We start from the raw sequence: 12,636 nt of genomic DNA on the forward strand, positions 1-12,636 counted from the left end.
CTTGCAAGAAGGTATTATAATATCACATGGGCTACACACTAGAACTTCAACAGGTCAAATCAAATGTGATGAACAAATGCAAAGCAGTTCCATGTGGATGCACGTGGAGTATTCCAAAATATTTCATGGAGACAGAAATGTATAGTATCATCTAGGCATCAGATAGCATAAGCTCTAATCCTGTCACTCTTTCTCTGTCCATGGCACTTGCTTCAAATTGTACAGTCAAGATTCAACAGGAGAGCACCTGTCAAATCAATAGAAAAAAATAATTTCTTAATCCCTCCCACTCATCTCCCCAGACCACATTGTTTTATTTCAGGTCATAATGAACTATATCAAATTACAGGCTGTCACACACATTCACAATATGTTGTGGCACATCATTAACTGATGCAGACATTCAAATTAAGGACAGGTTTATGTGTATACATATGTACACAGAAAGATAACTGGATGTGATCTTTGCTGTTCACCCAGCTACAGTTTGGTTACACACAGATCACTCCACAGGTATAATAGAAAATATTCATATACCATCAGAACTTCCTTTGTACCTGTCTGACACTGTCAATTTGCACAAAATCCAGCTGCACAGAAATAATATTGTATGTGCATCTATCTTTGCAAATTTCATTTTAATAATACATACAAGCACAGGGACTTCAACTTTTTAGTCTTATTCTTTTCCACTTGTTGTCATGGATACTGTATCTTCTCCTCTTTCCCTTTTCTCTCCTTCATCATACTTGACTTTTGTGTGTTGGTGTCCATGGTGACATCCTGCTATCAGTATACAATGCATGTCCCAACTTCCATATTTTTATAATGAGCTCAGGTATTTAAAGAAGTTTCTCCTATGTGACCAATATTATTGCTTCTTAATCTCTTTTTACTAGCAGAAAAAAAAAAGAAAATCAGTTTGTGTGCTTATGCAATATTTTCAGTTATTCACTTCAATAAACTCATAAGTTGCAACATCTTATTTTCAGGATGGCCTCTGGGGACAGCTGTCATACATTCAATCCATCATATAAGCAAAGGGGGATGCTGAACAATCAGGAAAGTGTTTATGCATCAAAATATAATTGGCTAAATTTTCAGTGATGATGAACTTCAAAAGTAGACAGTGTGAGCAAGCAGGCAGTGCAAGAAATTTCAGAATCTGAGAGAAAAAAGAGCATTTCAAAAACGCGCAATTCCTCTTATACTCACTGTTACTTTCAAATGATTTAACAAGATGCTTCTTCAGGGAAAAGAAAAAAAAAGGCAGAATTTAGTTGTGATGCATATGATTTCATTTTTGTGATGACTTTCCATTTTTTAGACCCCCTTTTTTTTTTTTTTTTTTTTTTTTCAGAAGAACCAGCATGCACATTCTGGGAAGGGACAACTTACCACGTAAGACACATTTGAAGATGTTCCTTGCTCTGATCTGATATGAGGGCACACCTTATTGTAATGATTTGGAATTTAAAGGATTGGTGTAGAGTTATGTTGATCCTTGCTTATTATAAGGGCTAGACAGTTTTGGCTTGCTGGAAAAATTTTCTGACACACTTCTGAGCAGTGTATCAATGGTAATGGACAAGGTACTGGTCCCAGTGAGTCAGTGGCAAAGCTTCCAATAGCTTCAGTAAGGCCAAGGTCCCAAATGGCACTTCACATTTGCACAGAGGGTAGAAATGTAACCTGAGCAGAAAGTCCATGCAAGCTCTAGGTTTACCAGAGCCCCAGTGAAACTGAAAAACAGAGCAGAAATGAATCACTGTGCTGGACTTTGACTGACAGAGGCTTTCAAACACTACTCTGAATATTTGTGGTAGGAATCCTGGCATACTGTAGCAGTCAAAATGTAAAGAAATAATTCAGATCTGTCTTGGTGCAATAAACTAACTCAGATACATGATGCTTAGAGTTTTATGAAATCATATTTGTTGGGGCACAAGCGTAGGAATCTTTAAGTACATGATATTCCCAGAAAATTGTCCCTAGTGATATGTGTTGTAGAAATTCAGCCATGGGTACTATGAATCACTGACTTGGTAGTTCCTCCCCGAGATGCAATTCAGAAACATCTCCCTAATTTCCTTCACTTGTTTTTCCATCTCCCCAGGAGACAGCTATTCTAACTTGCTTGCTCAGTACATTGAGATCTGAAAACTGGTTGCTAATTACCATGTGTTTCAATTCACAGCTTAACTGTTGATCTGGGAAATCAAGCCATGGTCTCATATGCACAGTAAGATCAATAAGCTACCACCTAGACTGCTGAGACACAATGACGGTGTTTGTTGTTATATTACATTAACACTCTGGTTTGCTCCTAAATTCTAATGAGTATGTGCAGTTAAGTTATTCAGACTATTTGGTCAAGTTAACCCCTATTCTGAAAACAAACAAACAAACCAAACAAAAACATCCAACCAACCAACCAACCAAAACAAAACCAAACAAAACAAAACTAACTAAACAAAAAAATCACATGAATGTAGACTTAGTGACAAAAGATAACTGATTCCAGTATAGCTTCTAGCTAACAGATGAAAAAGGGCATGGTTTTTTCAAAGTAAGTTTTACTGGTTGTCTTTTTTCAATTTTTAAAATGGTGTGGAAGAACAAAACAAAATTATGTTTTTTTCTCATTTGTAATTGTTAATACGCCTTCAAAAAATAATAGTAATAATAATAATAAACTATACACTATAATAATAATAATAAACTATATACTATAATAATAATAAGCTATACTAAAAGGAAAACACCATGGGAACACAGAAGTTATATAGAAATAATTAATTTTTCATATGGAATACTTGGTACAGGTCTATTGTGAATGCAATGGAGTTGAACAAATTCACACAAGTAGCAAATGCACACTCAGATACCCTTCCCGTATGCATATCTTCAGTAACTAATAATGAAGAACTGAGACTATTCTAAAGAAAACTTCATCATATTTATGTTTAGATTTCTATATTTACTAAACAGTCTTTACATTTACTTCTGAAACCTCTGGTTTTGGGAGGACATTTTTTCAGTCCTGAGAAATCAGTTATCAAAATAATTGTAAATCTTGAATTAACTATTTGGTTTTACAGAAGACAAAAAACAAGAAGAAAAAATAACAATCACAAAAGAATACAATATAGTTCTCACATTCTAGAGGGGAATTAGTCTTACAGCATATCTGTGTAAAAAATAAATACTATTAATGACAAGCAGCATTTGCAAAGGATTGTACAATTATGGACCAAAAAGGCAGGTTAATCCATTTTCAGTTTCATAGTTTTTGACACTGGCTTGATTTTTTTACGGCATTTTCTGACATATCTCTATTCTATTATGATGATTTTACATTAAAATCCCTTTTTTTTATTTTATTTTTTTTTGTGGTCTCTGTATCTACTCTAATACTAAAACTGTAAGCCTCTCTAACACTAAGGTCATTATCTGATGCCTGCAGTATATCCTTTCTGAAACCTTAAAGCTCTTATCTAGGGATCAATCATGGGGTCATACATCTGTTTAAAGACATGATAGCCTTGTCTGAAAAAAAATAACCCTTTTTCTCATAGTTGTCTTCATCTTCTGTGAGATTTACGTAACATTATCTATCAACTTATTCCCTCCTTCACTCCCCCCCCCCCCCCCCCCCAAAAAAAAAGAAGGGGCGGGGGGTGGAGAAGAAAGGAGAAAACCTCTGGAAAAGAGGGAGAACAATTTGCTTCTGTGTTATTATAACACTGCCATATGTCTGAATACATGCTAATCATTAGTTTAAATTTTAGGCATACACTTGACACTCAAGAAATGCAAAATAGCATCTTGATTTGTTCAGCTAAAAATAATCTTCCAGAGTATTACAAAATGCTTTATTTCTGTAGTTTTCTGTATCTAGTCATTACAGGTGGCCCAAGATCTGTCTGTTGAGACAGATTATGACATGCCAGTTTTTTGCCAAGGCTCTAGGCACTCTAATATACCATTAATAATTCAATTAAAGTTCAGTAATATTAAAATTATTAATTCAAAAAGAAAGCAGCCAGACTGCCATAAAAAATAATCATAATTTTAAAAAGTACCCTAACCTTTATATGTCTTCACTGTTATGGAAAAGATGCAGACATCTTTGCAGATAAATCTCTTTAAGCATCCCAGTTATGACAATGACCTATTTTAGGACAAGATAAGCCTATTCCAAAATTTCAAGCCATTTTTAACTCTGCTAGTCTTCTCCAAAGATTTTCAAAAGACTGAATCACAAAATCAAACTCCATCACATGGATCTTCGACATGCAAATACATTCTTTATGTGTGTGCTTGGCAGTCACACTGCACTTTTCCACTTAAATAGTGAAATTCTACTTAGAGGGCAATCTTCCTTTTCTCTTTCTTACTAAGGGCACAAAGTGTTTAACCAATATAGCTTTAAAAGTCCATCAGGAACCGGTATTCCATTGAAAATATCTCCTTTTGAAGGATGCAGTATGGCCTGCTGGAGAGCAGTGTGGGAGAAAACAGCATTTGCACCCATTTACCTGCCTGCTCTCAGACCAGCCCCCTGGATCTTTTTGTTCTTTTTCTTCTTTGCAGGGCAGTAACTGGCACTGGTTGTCTTGCCCTGTGTAGGATGCCTGCTTTGTACTCCCCTCTAATGCAGCCTAAGCAACTGGAATGACACCAGAGACCATGGTTAAAGTCATTGAGTATGTTTCACAGCTTCCTGTGGTCTATCCTCAACCTATGTATGACCAGTGTAGATATCAGGAAAGTGGAAGGACACACAATAAACTATTAATGATGGAAACTTACATCTATGACTTCCTCAGTTTGGGTGTTGTTTTTCTGTGGGGTTTTTTTTGTTTGTTTGTTTTGTTGTTTTTGTTTGTTTTTGTTTGTTTTGTTTTACCTCTCATACAAGCTATTTTCAGTTACTGATTGCTTAGGAGAAACAGGTGTCCATGGGACACAGGTAATGACATGGCAAAGATAGCTCTTCTCGTGGAGGCAACTGAATATAATGAACAGATTAGAGCAAATCTCTTGGTTATTTACTGTTTCCAATCCAATATCCCTATATCCTATCCTCTTTCCACTCTTCCACTCATAGAGACACACCCCACCAATAGTCAGAAAGACCGCATGCAGACTTCACCACCAATGGCCTTGTCAGGAGGAAATGGGTCTGTGAAACCATAAGCAGAGAAATGAGTGTTATAGCTGGGTCCCAGAAGCTGGATGCGTTTTCTTGACAGAAATTATCTGTATCATGTCTCAGAACATGTCAACAACTTGATACATGTCCTGGGATGGAATACATTTGAGACCACATTTTTCCAATCAGACTGATAAAAGGTCCTCAGTGAAAAACTCAGATTTCAACTAAGGAACTTTTTAAAAACAGAAATTGTTAACTGTACAGGGTTTTCTTTTTAATTCATTAAAATATTTTCCCTACAGAAATATCGTACAGTTATATCTCACAGGACCTATTTTTCTGTGTCGGTATTTCCATTCTCTGCAGTGGACTTAGCTCTCAGGCACATATTTCCCATGAATGACTATAATCACAGACTCCTTATGAGGACTGACAGGTAGGTACCATTAGAGATATAACCTAACCTAAGACCATAGTAGACAAGAGAATGAAAACATAATTACTAAATTACAGCCTCAGAAAGCACTAAGGTAGCTTTACAAAGGGAAATATTTTGGTTTTAGATAATTCACAGACTTTTTTTACAGGAAAGAATACCTGACAGCAGTATTTTAAATACATGTAGAGCAAACCGTTTGAGAAACACTGGCTTTTGCAGAGCTGAGAAAGGTAGATTTTTTTTTTTTTCCTGAAAATGTTTATTTTAGCTGTAATTTCTACCTGTATTTTCCCTGTCCGTAAGAGCTATTGCTCTCTGTCTTTTTTCTCCTCCTTCCTTTTGGAAGGTAATTAACCAAAGCTAAACTACTTCTACAATCTGACCAGCTGATGATTACTAATACAAACTTACTTTGAGATATTTCCAGTTGAGCATTATAATGGGTCCCTGTAGAGAGAGGCAACTACTATTTAACAGAAAACGTGCTTAACTTTGACTTGCAAACTTAAATGAAGTAAGGTAGGACATAAAGTACTGTGAATTCAGGACAATATAATGCAGCACTTAAAAATAAAAGGGGGGTGGGGGGGGAGACAAAAATCCGAAGCATTGACACAGATTTCTCATCAGGGCTCTCAAAGTAAATTTGTGTACTGTGAATTTGTATACTAGAAATGCATGCTTGGAGACAGTTTGGAGCAGTCTGTTATAGTATCATCTAAAGCTTCAAAGCTTACCTCCCCCTGTCTTTTTGAACTCTTGCCCGGCACAGGAGATACTTATATTCAAGCAGAACAGATGCTGATTTGTAGATTTAATGTAGAACTGCTTTTATGTAGTAATAAAACCCTTCTGAAAGCATTGTGTGCAATAGCACTGCAATAAATCAAACAGCTTTCAGACTTGCATATCCAATTTCTTTGTATTTAAATCCCTATTGATAATGCAATAACTACCGCTACGTAATTAGACCTTGTTTTGGAAGTAGTGTGTACTGCTGCCACAGCCCTTAGCACTTCCAAATGAAGCCAGGGGATACCACAGCACTCAGTAATTCAGACTGTCTGTCTTCTTGAACTGCAGTCATGGTCGCAGTAGTGTGCAGCAGGATTTTAGAGGCTACCATTCTGTATTCAGAATACCATTCTGTCCTAGCATTCAGTCCTGGTTTGGGATAAGAAATTTGGTATTTCCACATCCAAAAGCTTTCTTTACATTTGAAGGTTTTCCAAATCACAAGGTAGAGAAAATATATTTATAGGATGTTTGAAATAGTAAGCCCAAATGTCACATAGGACAAATATAGTAGTAGAACCAGTTAGTCAAATTTAAATTGAAGGAAAATTTAAATCTTGGATTGTGACCATGGCAAATGGGAACATTTTTATATCACTTAGTGAGGAAAACAGCAAAATTTGCAGACTTGCTAGGAAAGAAATAAGAAGTGAAAGCGAGCATTTTCCCTCACTACTATCTCTTTTTCTCCAGAACAACCCAAGTCACTGCAGATACCAAAAATCAAGAATCACTATTCTATCAGGTTATGCATGGATACCATATTATATTTCTTCAACCATTTCAAAAGTTGGCTAAACTAAAGTATAACCCTTTTTTCTTTTCGTAAATGGTACAAAATTGTTCTGAATGCATTAACTTTTGGTATAACCAAAATTACATGTGACTTAGATCTTCCCTTTCTCTCATCTTAAAGTAATTCAAATATTTGTGTTTCCAGATCTTTTTAAAAGAAAACTATTTGTTTTGGTTAGTAATTTTCCCCTCAAACTTGTTCAATCTAATTGCTATACCTTGATTTTTCATAGTAAAAGTTTGCTCATTGACTTAGAAAAAGGTGTTCATCCACACTGCTATTTAGAAAAGGGCTTTTCTGGAGAAAGAAATGTCAATACTCTGAAGTGGAGAAGAATTTGTCAGAAAAATACTCAAAAACTATCCATTTTAAAACAGCTGGATCACTTGTACAATTATAGATTGCCTTCTAACCAGACAACTCAGAAACAGATAATTTTTTGGTGCCCATAATTACATGAAATCCCACAAAAGAAAGATGAATAACCTGTTTTTGCCTCCACACAGACTACTTGATTGTGTTGCCTACTGTTAGTCTTAGTTGTATTAGGTTTACATGGCAAAGTTTTAGTATTGGAAGGGCTGCAGAGCTGGTCTCTGTGAGGATAAGTAAGATGAGCCAGTTCCAGTCAGCTCCAAAAGGGGCTCACCACTGGCCAAAGGTGAGCCAATGAGTAACTCTGGTTGCACCTCTGGGACAATACATTTAAGCAACAGAAAAAACACTGCACAACAGCAGCTGGGAAGTTCTGCACACCATGGAAAGAATCATGGTGAAGTAGGCTGTCCTCCTGCAGTTCATGATGTACCTTGGTGGAGCAGATTTCCACACTGTAGCCTGTGGAGAGGTGGACATTGTGACGTAGTCAGTCTTGCAGGAGCTGCAGCCAGTGGTTTGTACCCATATTGGAACTGTTCTTGAAGAACTGCAGCAAGTGGGAAGCCCATGTAGGATCATTTTGGGAAGGAGGGCATCTTATGGGAGGGACCTCACAGTGCAGCAGGGGAAAAGAGTGACAATGGAGGATCAGTAGAGATGATGGACAGACTATAACCTCAATTCCTCATTCTCATGTGCTGCCTGGGCGGAGGAGGTGGAAGAGGGTGTATGGAGGAGAAGGGTTTTTTAGTTCACTTCTAGTTCGGTTCTCACTGCTCTGTTGCCTATTAATAGGTAATAAATTAGATTCATCTCCCTTACGTTGAGGCTGTTTTGCCCATAACAGTAACTGGTAAGTCATCTCCCTGTCCTTACCCCAGTGCATGAACTTTTTTGATCATATTTTCTTCTTGAGGAAGGGGGGTGAAAGACTGGTGTGGTGGTGCTTAGCTCCCCATCAGTGTTAAAGCACCATGTCTGAAATAAATTATAAATCAAAGACCTTCCTAGTTAGCTACCTCTTAAACAGGAAAAGACCTATTTTTTCCCTGTAAAAGAAGTTTTATTTTTCTAAAGGTTTATTTATATGTGGGGGATAGCAATTCTGCTGATATGTATGTGTCCTTTTTCTAAGCCTAACTTCTTAAATCACCTGAAGACTGAGAAATTCATCTTTTCTGAGACAAGCACACTCTGTGAATAAGAACAGTTCAGCCAAAATCCTGCTATCCTTGTCATTAAGGAGGGACATCTTCCCTTTTCTTTACACCCAGTCCTGGCCTATGCTCTTAATACCTCCCCATTCCATCGTTCTGCCATGTGCATTTAACAAAAAAGACAATCCAAATGCAAAATTTCTCTCAAAATCCTAGTGGAATGATTAGTGGGGTGTGGAAGAGTAAATTGGAGAATTACTTTATTATTATTATTATTATTATTATTCCTTCCCTTCCCACTTGCCATTAAGCATTGAGGCCCCTGGGGATTTCGGGAGGGACAGAAGCCAGTAAAACAGATTCAAAAACATTACACACATACTTTTCTTCAAGTGGAAAAGTAACCTTGGATCAAGCATAATTATTAATATATATCACGCTCTTTATTTGTATGCCAAATGGTTACAAGACAGTGCATAATGTACCATAACTTCTAAAATCTTAAAATTTAAGTCTTTAAGGGGCAGGGTCAGGGAGAGGTTTGATCTCTCCTACGGGAAAACACAGTGCTGTATTTCTTATTTTCCTGTTTGAAACTTTTATTCCTTTCCTCCCGTCCACTCTCCTTTATGGACTCATGTTGCCCTGTCCTACTATTAAGGGCTACCTCTAGCTGAATACTACCCATGTAATAGTGATTTTATACACAGACTACTCCCAGAATGGGACTGCTGCTCATGATGGCACCTCCCAAAGCTCTCTTCTTCCTTTTATGCTCACGCGCTTTCTATTTGTATGAGTTGACCATACTAATGCTATTGGAGATCACAAAGTAATAAAAACATTTTCCACTAACTGTTATTAATCCATTGACAAATAATATCAAACATGGAAGCAGTCTACAAAAACCACATGCTTTTCAAGCTCATCTATTATGCTAATATGTATCTGTTGCCTTTTTTTTCTTTTCTATTGTTCTTTTTCCCATGGGCAGCTGAGCCACACAAGGAAATACACTGTAAAGAAGACACAAGAAATCTACCTACTAGCAATGCTTCATTAGTATTTATTCATTGATTTTCTTTGCTTTAAAGAACAATGATACAAAACATAATAATCTTTTTTATTAGTATTTAAATTCCACTTTACTCTGAGTGGTATATTGAGTATCGTATTCCATCACCTATTTCATTTAGTTTGCCAGCAAAACAATCTTTCCTTTGATGGAGTTTGTTCAAACTGCAACCTTGGATATGTAAACCAAAGATGAAAAATTGTGCTGTGAGGGACTTTTCTTTTAAAATATATATGGTGAAAGTGAAAGGTATCTCAGGGAACCTAAATATAAAGTACAAAGTGAAATTTAGCTACAGTATCAGTCCTACAGTGGATTTGGAAATAAAATTAATTTTAATGATTTTGAATAGAATGACAATATTTTGGAAGAGTATTAATCAAAAAAATCGCATTTATTTGTCAGTGAATTGCATGAGTTCCTACTAGATAGTAGCTAGCAACCACAAAAAAAAATCAAATATTTCTAAACATGTTAAATAAAAGTTTTAAGTGTTCAAATTAAATTCTAGTAGGTATAGACACTTCAGTGAAACAAATTGTTATATGTAAAAAGTTCAGAAAAATTTAAGTGACTTCTTAATTTAAAACAACTAGGATTTAGGGGTCAAATTTACAGAATAACAATTTCTCTCCAATTTTCTGATTGAAAGAGGGTTATTTAAATGAACTGGCTTTTAACTGGCCTTAGATATGCTTTCCTATTTTCTAATTTTCTTGCAAAAAATGTCAGTTAAAATAAAGTTTTATCGAAAATGAATTTTAATCAAGGTTTAATGATATTTATTCTTTATATAATGAATTTACACTATTTTCCACATTAATAAACTTTCTTGTAAAATCCATATTGAATTTCAAGTATTTTAATACTGAATATTTTGCCTATTTTTTTTTCCAGACAAGACTGTTTAAAAAATTAAATTTAACTTGAATTTGTGAATACTTGAACCTTGAAACTCTCATTTTTCAGCAACCAACCATCAATTAAAATATTAGCCTAAATACATTGAGCACTAGGTGTCTTTATAACTTTTGAAAATTAGGTGATTTGTAAAAATGTTATCTAAGTATTCTGGTTTAGGGTATGGTAACAGAGTAAATAGCTGTAAATGTGAAAAGCACTACTGTGAGCACATGAAAAGTACGTTTTTGCAAATAACTGAGATCATTTCAAGTGCTGCAAGGGGAAGACACAGCTTTATTACTGCCTGCTTGCTGAAACTTAGTGGTACCCAACATGCAGCTACATAGAAAGGTTTTGTGAGTACTCCTTAAAATGCTTCCGTCCTCAAGCAGCTGATCTATAAATAACTATTTCACTGGTGGTTTATATTCAGGGAAAAATGTACATCTCAGATAGCTGTGGAGCACTGACGCTGACACTGTTTCAGCTGGCAAGGGTGTAAAAAGCATCAGGATGATGACATTTTCCACTACTACAGACAGAAGCAGAAGGGAGAGCAAGAGACCTCTCTGATTTTATATCATTTTATATCATTCAAGACAAACTACACCACTTTTTTTTTTGTTTGTTTTTCCTCATGTGGGTGTATTTTAAAGGTTGTATTGTTCTGGTCTGGCATGGCATAGAATTATCCACATCCTACTGAAGGCAGAGAATATTTATCACAATTAACAGGCAAGAAATAAAGGCTTAAAGGCTCTAAGATGCAGCTTTTTTTCTCCCGCTTCCCCTCTTGTTCCAGAGGGGTGATAAACTGCTGTGATGGCTCATATCCATACAAACTCTTCCCCTTCATACAAACCAAACTTCTACTGTGGAAATTAGTCTGTGGAAATTTGAAAAAACATTATTGAATCTCCATTTTTTCACACATAACAGGAGGTTGGCCAACAAAATTTGGTTTTCTACTGACTGGTCAAGTGGGAAATTTTATTTATCTCTATATATCTTAGACATCTTCCCCTCATAAGCAGCCTCATAAAGGTTCCCTTCCTAAGCAGCCTCATAAATTGCATTAACCTTTCTAGTCTGACCCAAGCAATTAAGCACAAACAACTCAACTCAAGAAACTGTGGTGCTTTGCAGTGAAAATGAGTACTACGTTCATTTACTAGAAACAGATTAACTGTTGAGTCTCAGTCTTCCCAGAAACACTGCATATCTGTTCTCACTCAAATATTTTGTCAATTTATGTCCTGACTAAATTATACACACTTCCGAAATTTTCAACTTTATAAAATATGTTTAACCCTTTCTAATAAAAATATGAATGCATCCTTTATATATTCCCTGTAAGAGTAACTGCAATGCGAAATTCTGTTCAGAAATTCTAAATAAATAAATAAATTTGGCTGTTACAATTATGACTTTATCTTCTGATGTCCTCTCTCAGATTCTATATGGTTTCTGTGGGCTTCTCTCTTTTGTTTCCATCTGTAGTTGACAGATTAAGACAATTTATAAAATTTAGGTCTCTTCTTGTTTGTACCATCCTATACCCTCTGGCATTTGCAGATTTGCCTATTCTAACCATGCTTGCTTTTTTTCAGAATAGGTTAATTATGCAGGTGCATAAGTTCATGTGAATTATCATCTTGTGTGTGTGTGTGTGTTCGTGTGGTGGGGGGTTGGTTGTTGTTTATTTTCTGAATACTTATTGGTTCTGGCTGCATTAATTGCCTTCATCACAGAAAAGAGCCCTACTGTTCCCTATGAAAGGAAGTGCACTAGCAAATAACCTCAGAAGCCTCTTACACTGTCAATAGAGAAAGTAAGACAAAATGCATCCTCATTGCTTTGTAAAGCCTGGCTGATGAATTCCTCTGCCTGAAGATAAAGCCAAACTTGCACCATTCTGTAGTTCAGTTTATA

The sequence above is a fragment of the Anser brachyrhynchus genome (assembly GCF_964034855.1).
Source record: "Anser brachyrhynchus genome assembly, chromosome: 3".
Classification (NCBI taxonomy): domain Eukaryota; kingdom Metazoa; phylum Chordata; class Aves; order Anseriformes; family Anatidae; genus Anser; species Anser brachyrhynchus.